Source organism: Tupaia chinensis, unplaced genomic scaffold, assembly GCF_000334495.1.
Source record: "Tupaia chinensis unplaced genomic scaffold, TupChi_1.0 Scaffold000161_4, whole genome shotgun sequence".
Classification (NCBI taxonomy): domain Eukaryota; kingdom Metazoa; phylum Chordata; class Mammalia; order Scandentia; family Tupaiidae; genus Tupaia; species Tupaia belangeri.
Genome location: NW_006159635.1, coordinates 906,393 through 915,661, shown reverse-complemented (window position 1 = coordinate 915,661; position 9,269 = coordinate 906,393). Strand labels below are relative to the sequence as shown.

The 9,269-nt window shown below is 36.5% G+C and overlaps 1 pseudogene; it reads right to left on the bottom strand.

Moving 5' to 3' along the window:
* Positions 1 to 2,370: 2,370 nt before the first annotated feature.
* On the bottom strand, positions 2,371 to 4,437 carry LOC102499423 (intraflagellar transport protein 74 homolog pseudogene; annotated as a pseudogene).
* Between the last annotated feature and the right edge of the window lie 4,832 nt (positions 4,438 to 9,269).

Here is a 9,269-nt window from a genome sequence, read left to right as displayed (position 1 = left end):
TTTAATAGCTATTTATGTTTTATCTCCTCCCTTTATTTTGGCCTACCATTTTTAAGATAGAAATGTGCGAATACAAAGTAGCCAAAAAACATACACAGATATAATAGACAAGAAAATTACTTGGCATGTATACAAGTTATATATCAATATTCTAAACCATCTTGGCAGGCCACTGATGCATTTACCCATGTATTTCTTTTTATATAGTTTTTCAAAAATTTCAGTGTTTTAAAGAAAAAATTCATCAGGATAACTCATCCCCTGTCCTTCCCACCATAAATAGATGACACCACGCTATTACTGTTTAAAGACTCTCATCTGTTAATTTAACTGAAAAATAAAATTTATGATATGAAGTATGAGATTATTTTGGTCAAAAATATTGAAATCCATACACAGTTTATTTTTATTGATGATCGGGCACATCTGTGTGCACATGGGACTGAGAGAAAGAGGAGAACCCTTCACAGGGTCCACTGGCAGCACGATCCCTTCCTCCAGTCTTCAGCCTAATGCATAGAGAGCACGTTGGTGTGTTTCTAGTGTGTTTCAACTGCAGTTACGGTCACTGCGGTGACCCAGCTTCTCTTGAGCAATGCTTTATAGTTGCACCATGGAGCTGCCCTCACCACAGTTTTTTCTTTTACTGCTCTTTTTCTTTTTCTTTTTTTTCTTTTTCTTTTTTTTTTTTTTTTTTTTGAGAAGTTTTTGCTACAGGGCTTGCCAGAAAGAGACAGAGAGATAGAAAGCAAGAAATAGCCCCCTGGGGGGATGGCCACGCTGCAGTCCCTTCTCCTACATTCTCCTCTCAGGATCATGGGCACGCACGCACACACACCCAGGGTGAGTTTAAGCCACCAGGTCCAGGACCTAAACTGAGGTCGGCTATGTGGAAGTCCAACGACACAGCCATTATGCCAACTGTTGGTCCCCTTTTACTGTCTTTTAATTTTAATTAAAAAAAAAAATTTATTGTAGTTTCTGGTTTATGAGTAATCACTTACATATTTGAAAGCTGCAGTATGTTTTTGTTGTTGTTGTTTTGTTTTGTAGAGGTTTTTACTATAGGGCACATAGGCTTGCCAGAAAGCAAGAGAGACAGAGAGATAGAAAGTGAGAAATCACCCCACAGGGGGGATGGCCACACCGCAATCCCTTCTCCTCCATTCTACTCTCGGGATCTTGGGCATGCACGCACACGCGCCCCGTGTGAGTTTAAGCCACCAGGTCTGGGACTCGAACCACAGTCAACTACAAAGGAGTCCAGCAACATAGCCATTACACCAACTGCTAGTCCCTGGTATGATTTTTTAAAGCATGCACATGGTGTGCAATAATCAAATCAAAGATAAAAGCATATCTGCCATCCTCAGTATTCACTATGTTGTGCAGAGCACAAAATCACTGTACTGGGTTTTTGGAAGGAAATACTACTACTGTGTCACCAATTTTCATTACTCCACTTTGGTTCACAATTCTAAAACCTGTCCCACTTGTTTACATGCACTCTTACATCTTTCAATCAATTTCTCCCACCCCATACAGCATCTAGTATATATCATTACTCTATTTCTATCAATTCCTTCAGCTTCAGCTATTGAGTGTGGACAAGCAGGATTTATTAAGGCTAGAGGCATCACACTACCTGACTTTTAAAATATAATACAACACCGTAATAACTAAAATTGCATGGTACTGACACAAAAACAGACAAACAGATCAATGGAGAACAGAAAACCAGAAGAAAAAAAAAAAAAAAAAAAAAAAAAAAAAAACAAGAACATATGGTCAACTTATTTTTAACAAAGATCCAAAGATCATTCAGTTGAGGAAGAAAAAAAACTTTTCAATAAAGGTGCTGGGAAACTGAATTTCTCACTACAGAAGAATGAAATTAGATACCTCTCTCTTAATGATATACAAAAGTCAACTCAATAATGATTCAAGACTTCAAATGAAAAGTCCAAAACCACAAAGCTACTTGTATAAAGCATAGGAGCATAGGAAAAAAAAACACTCTAAGATACTGGTTTAGACAAATATTTTCAATGTTTTCTTCATGTGCCACACCACTGAAAATAGACAAGCAGGATAACAGCAAGCTAAAAAGCTTCTGCATGGCAAAGGAAGCAATCAACGAAGTAAGGAGACAACCCACAGAATGAAGGACTATATTTTCAAATTATACTTTTTTTATATGTAAAGTATTTATTAAACTATTATACTATTTAAAATGCCACTCTAAAGAGGCTACAAAAATTACAGCATTCAGGAATTTAGGTAAAAGTCTTCAAAGGTAAGGGGGCTTTTTGGATCAGCACGTATAAAGCTTAATAGCAAGAAGATGCTTCTTCAGAGATTTTCAATTGCTTAGACCCAATTTATGCTGGTGCTATGTAGAGCATCCACAATAGTTTTATTGTATTCTGCAACATGCTTAGTCACACTTTTCATAATTGGCTGGTAATCACTCTCTTGACTCTTGGTTGCTATGAATTCTTCAGCACAAAATTATTTTGCTCATGATGTCACCACTTTCTTTCCAGATTTGTAATCTGGTATTGTGTCTCATTTTCTTGCAACCGTGTTTTCAGTGTTAAACACTCTGTATTTAGCTTCTCCATTCGTTTCTTAAAGGCATTTTTACAGGTTGATAATACCACTCTCTCCTGATGTAATTTCTTTTCATTCTTTTTTACTTATTTTGTTTTTTTTTTTTTTTGAGTTTTGTTTGTTTGCTTGTTTTTTGCTATAGGATGCTCACCAGGAAAACAGAAAGAGACAGAGCAACAGAGAGTGAGAAATCACCCCTTGCGGGGGATGGCCATGCTACAATACTTTCTCCTCCATTCTCCTCTTGGGATCTTGGGCATACATGGGAATGCAGCCACATAGCCATTACGCCAACTGCTGGTTGCATGATGTCATTTCTTTTTCTTTCCTTCACCTGATGATTTTTAAATCTGGCAAATCATTATATGTTTCCAGATCAGTTGTCATTTGCTTAATTTTGCTTTTAAGAGAATACTGGTCCTCTGTCATCTTATTTTCCAGAAATTCCATTTTCTTCAGATCCAATTGTAGACGTTGAGTGTCTGATATCAAATTCCTAGCAATACTCTGTGATTTATGCATTTCAGTGGATTGAAAATTGAGATTATCCTGCATCATATTTAGCTCTCGATTGTGATAGAGGGTATCTGTTTCATATGATTTATTTTTGCTACAGTGCTCCAAAAGTGCAGCCATGTTGGCTTCTGTCTGTGCCTTCAGTTCCAGTTTCTGATTCTTTGGTTCCTCAAAAGTCTCAAGAAACATGTCTAAATTTTCCTTTTTTTTTGGTTCCTTGTATTTCTGATCATTTCACTTTGGTGTTCCTCTAAATCCATATCACATTGTCTAATTTCTTCATTAAACTGATTTCTTTTTCCTTTATGTCTGTTAACTGTCTCACCATGCTGGTTATTTCTTGATTCTCTTCTTTAACCTGCTAAGTAATCTCTCTCTCTCTCTCTCTCTCTCTCTCTCTTCCATCAGAGATTCCATGCTTTTGTCTTCTGTAATCATTTCCTCATGGACTCTAACTCATAAAGTTTTTCATGCAGCAATACAGCCTCCTGTTTTACCTGGAAGTGCGCTATTTCAGTTTCTAGGTTTTTGCTTTTGTTTTTCAGGTTCAATTTATCTAATTGTTGAAGTGTATGTAATTCCTGCAACAGTTTTTCATCTATGGTTTTTATCTCTATGCACTTGACTTGGTTTGCAGGTGACATAAATTTTTGATAAAGCCATCTGTTGCTTGTTTTTCCTGTTCAGTTTCTTCTTCAACACTTCCAATTTGTTTTTCTTTTGCTTGTCTTTCAGTAAATATGATATCCATACTTTGAGTTTCTCAATCATTTTGAGTTTTAGGCATACTGTAATCATTCATACTTCTTCCATTTTAGTATTGGTATTAAGTTTATCTACCAACATGTTATAGCCTACTAGTTGTCCCTGAGACGCTTTGATTTCAAAGAATAAAATCTCAGCCCTCTTTTCATATGACAGTCACACTGAATTATTTTAATTGTACATTTCTCTTTCTTTCTGAAGTTTATTAATTTCAGTTGTAAGTTCACTTATTTTACTTCTAAGAAGCCCAAGATAATAGGACTTGTCTAAAACGTGCCTTTGAGGACTTTTCATCACAGTCTTCATTCCACTCAAACGTTGTTGTGTTACAGGATGATCAGCAACTTTGATTTGAGAAGACAGAGTTCCATCAGGGCCTATCAGACCACCACGAGACCCTGGTTGTGCTATCCCAGGTAGCATTCCAGTTGCCACCCTAATATTTCCTGATGGGGGTTGTATTCCAGAAGGAGGTCTTCTTGTCAACCCGAGTCTACCTCGAGAAACAAGGCAAGCTGCTGACATTCTGTGATTACTGGCCATTGTTGGTTCAAGCAACCACTGGCCCTCTCACGGCTCCTGGTTGATTCATCCAAATTACACCACTAACAAGGGATTAGTAACCAGAATGTATAATGAACTCAAATAGCAAAAAACTAATAATCCAATTTAAAAATGGGTAATTAATCTAACAGACAACCCTCAAAGAAAGACAGGAATCTACCCTCCCAAAAAAACATGAAAAAAATGTTCAATGTTTTGTGTGTGTGTGTGTGTGTGTGTGTGTTTTGTTTGTTTTTTTGAGAGGTTTTTGCTATAGAGCACATGCACTCACCAGAAAAACAGAGAGAGACAGAAAGTGAGAACTCACTCTCAGGGAGGATGGCCACACTGCAATCCCTTCTCCTCCACTGTCCTCTTGGGATCTTAGACATGCATGCACACGCGCCTGGTGTGAGTTTAAACCACTAGGTCCAGGACTCGAACCATTGTCAATTACATGGGAGTCCAGCAACAGAGCCATTATGCCAACTGCTAGTCCCAATATTGCATTTTAATACACATTTTCTGTGAACTTTTTGAAGACTCCTCATGTATTATAGTTAACTTTTATCACCTACAAATTATTTTTCATCTTTGGTTTTTCGTGAACCTAGGTTAACCAAAGGATAAGTTTTGTCTTCCAGCTATTTTCTGGGTGCCAAAGATTTATTCAGGTATTACCATTTTACCACCTTTTCATGACATATTTCTTGACATGTAGAAAGGGCTCTGGTTTCTATAGTTTAATTCTACCTCATAAATTTTTAATAAGTACTTTTCTGTGCAATTAATTTACTAAGACTAAAAGGTGGCTAAACAAAATGAACATCAATTTTTCCCTCAAGGAACTCAGAGACTATGAGCAAATACAGAAAATAAACATAATTAGGTTACAGTGTCATGTATGCTATAATAAAAACATTTTTGCTAGATAAAATGGTAACATAGAAACAGAATCATACACTATTTTACACTGGGGTGAAACAAGAAAATATCACAAGGGCAAAAATAATAATTTAACAATAAGAAGTTTTCCAATTAAAGATGAGGAAAATACATACCAGAAAAAGCTAAAGGGGACAGGGTGACACCTGCCCTATGGCAAAAACTACTGGAAGCTGAAGGATTGCAGCATCGAGTCCACCTCTCTCTCTCTCTCTCTCTCTCTCTCTCTCTCTCTGTGTGTGTGTGTGTGTGTGTGTGTGTGTGTGTGTGTGTGTGTGTGTGTGTCTCAGTGCACATGATTTTGGGGACCAGCAGATGGTGTAATGGTTATATCACTGGGCTCCATGTAGTCGACCATGATCCAAGTTCTGGACCTGGTGACTTAAAACTCATGCTGGGTGCCTGTGTATGCATGTCCAAAATCCCGAGAGGAAAATGGGATTGTGGCATGGCCATCCCCTGGGGGATGATTTTTTTCATTTTCTGTCTCACTGTCTCTTTAACAAGCACATGCACCCTATAGTGAACATCTTTCTTAAAAAAAAAAAAAAAACATAAAAGCTAAAGAATGAAAAAAAGCAAAAGGTGAATTTCAAGTAGTGCAGTATAACTTGAAAACATATTGCTGTTTACAGAACAGTGAACAAGGAACTTAGAAAGGGTAAGAAAGTTGGCAAGAGTTAAATTTTAGCAGATATTAGCCATACAGAGATTTTTAAGAAGTTTTCTTTATACTGGAAAATGAAATATATTTAATAAGAAAATGACGATCATAGGAGCAAATGCCATGAGGAGGATAAGAAAGAAAAGGACAAGAAGTGCCTGTGAGCAAGAGTCTACCAACATGGAAAAGGCCATTTTAATGCATCTAATGTATACTAGTAAGCTGAAATCAGCACAGAAAAATTGCAGCAGCAAGATAGACTCTCTCTTTATTCAAGGACTTGACTGTGGAGAGAACAGCAATTGGTTGGTAGCTGGAGTTGTTCACCTTCAAGGAAGGCTGTATTTTTTTCCCCAGGTTTTTGCCATAGGGTGCATATACTCACTAGAGAGGGAAAGGGAGAGGGAAAGTGAGAAATCACTCTCCACTGAGGGGATGGCCATGCTGGAATCCCTTCTTCTCTGTTCTCCTTGTGGGATTTTATGCATGCACATATACATATACATATACACACCCAGCATAATTTTCAAGCCACCAGGTCTGGGACTTGAACCATAGTTGACTATGTAGAACTCTAGCACCTTAATCATCACATCACCCTGCTCAGTCACTGAGGAAGAAAAGCCAATAAGTAGAAAATAATCTTAAAATGTAAGAGAGACTAGAAATTCATGGCAAAACGATCTTCGAGCATACACATGGGTGAAGCAATGAGATAAAAGAAAAAGATTTTTCTTAGGTTTCAGCAGTGTCCCTTTCCACAAAACTAAAAGGAGGAGATAAAATGGGAATAGACATAGATAAATGTGAAGGGAGAAGTGAAGTAAATTAAGTTGATTGAGGACGTTCTTCATGAAGTACAAGAACATGCGTTGAGGGCTAGAACAGTTGGAGAGATTATCAGAAAAGTGATTCAATTAGGAATGTTCTCCCTGGCCACAAAATTTATAAGAGGATCACAGAGGAAAGTGGGGGATCCAGGGAGATAAGAAATCACAAGTTACCTACATACACATCAACACGTTTGGGGATGTTCTCAAAAAGCATAGAGGAATCCAAATGAAGTGTTAGAGAGGGCAGATGAGAGATTGAAAACGCCCAATGTGGGTACTATGGAAGGGCCAGAGCATGAAGGAGATGAGAACGGTGGTGAGAATGTTTTGGAAAATTCTCAACACAATAAGAAAGACATGGGATCTAGAAGAAGTTAGAGAACTGGTTTTAAAAGGGGAGTGTATAAGAAAACTGAAAAATTAGAACTGGTAAAGCCTAAGTTTGAATGAGTTGAAAAGTAAAAGATCTAGAATGACAGGAGAGTGTGTTTCTAAATTGACTTTTCCAAAAAACAACTCACTCCTCCTTTAATTTGCCCAAGGCCTTAAAGTCACAGCAGCTACTCTACGACACGAGAGGAAGACTGGGATCAAGATTCTGCCTTTGACAACACAAAGGAAATAGTTTTAAATAACCACAAAATAATTGTCTTACTATGATACAATACTACAGTTTGAAGAAAGTCCTACAGAGGTTTAATCTCTTGTCACTATTATCAGTTATTCTGTTCCCAACCTGAAGTCCAGATGCTATGCATGTTATTTGCATATCATCCTGTCATCTAAAGGATTTTATTTGCCTGTGAAGTACATATATCTGAAAAGGGTCACCCAAATAGCTATTTTTGGGGCCAGAGCATATTCTTGCATGTCCAGATGGCCTTTGGACACATTTTCTCAAGCGCATACCTCTTTGCTGTAACACACTTTCATATTCATCATGTTCAGGTACTTGAAGAAAGGTGAAAATGTTTATAAATGTTGTCAATAGTTATAAATATGCTGAAATATAAAACAAAACAACAACAACAAAAATCCACCTAATTTCTAAAAGAATGAAATGGGACTATAATGACACAATGGGGAAGCCCGTTAGGAGGTAGCACCTTTCTATAAGGGTCGACGATGGGAAAGCATCCAGTATCTCTTTTAAAAACTTATTTAAGGGTTTATTGGAGATTTGCTATCCAATTGGAAACATATCTGAATATAATTTAAAATAAGCATTTTGTGATCAAACTGTTCTCAGAGCATGTAATTTTTAAACCACCTCTTTCTTTCCCTTCATCCTGGAATTTGCCCTTGTTTCACAGAACTCATAAATTGTCTGCTTACCAGAGTAGACACATACATAAGAGCACATATGAAATTGGAATACTTTCTGTGATGGTAGGTCAAAATAAAAGTTGTGAAATTGTGACATGACAAATCTTTATCTGAATCAAAAATCCAAAAGCAAATTTGAACACTCAGAGCATTACTTTGACTTACAGAATTCTCCAGGGAGCTTTGGGTACATAAATCAAGAGAGATTATATTGGAGTATTTTCAACTGTGACAAATATAACTTTGTTCCAATCCTTGAAACATTATTTAAAATACAATGGCACTCATATTGCCATACTCAGCAGTTTTAAAGGTCAAAAGATTTTTTAAATTTCTCATTAGGAATATACTATAAAATAAATGTAAAATGTTAATGTAAAACATCAAATATATTTGAAATGGTTCACTTTCAAATTTACTCATGATGCATTTATAGTTAAAATATCTTTACATGTGTCAAAGAAAGGTGCATATAACTCATACATGAGTATCTATAATAAGTTAGTTTCTTACTAATAATTGCAGAAAAAAGTCTTTTATTATACATGAGGCAAATTATTTTGGTATACTCTCATATATGATAACTTTTTCAGGTTATTTAATGCTGAATAAATGTCAAAATTCTCTAGGACTAATGTTCTTTTTATGAGTGGGTCTCTGATATTTGATTTATCTAATCAATGTAAAGCAAATCAAATTTTCTCACAATCAGACTTGATTCTTCATTATTTTTTTCATTCATCCAATAAAACAAATCTATGTAAGGAATTTTGATCAAGTAAACCTAGCTCCAGTTTCAGTTCACTTTGTCCTACTGTAAACCAGAATATCGATGACTAATTTCTATTTAAAGTTAAATAAAACAGAATGAAGTCTACTCTCTTCGATTCCAATTTTGATGAGCAGATTAGGATAGGGTCCAGAACTTTTTTGGGAATTCTATACAGCAGTAATCTCTTGATCAATCCCCCACCTAAAATCCCACTGCCTTCCAGAATTTCCAGATGTAGACCCTTCAACGACAAATCCCCACACAGGTCAAATAACTGTGTGTGTTGCTACAT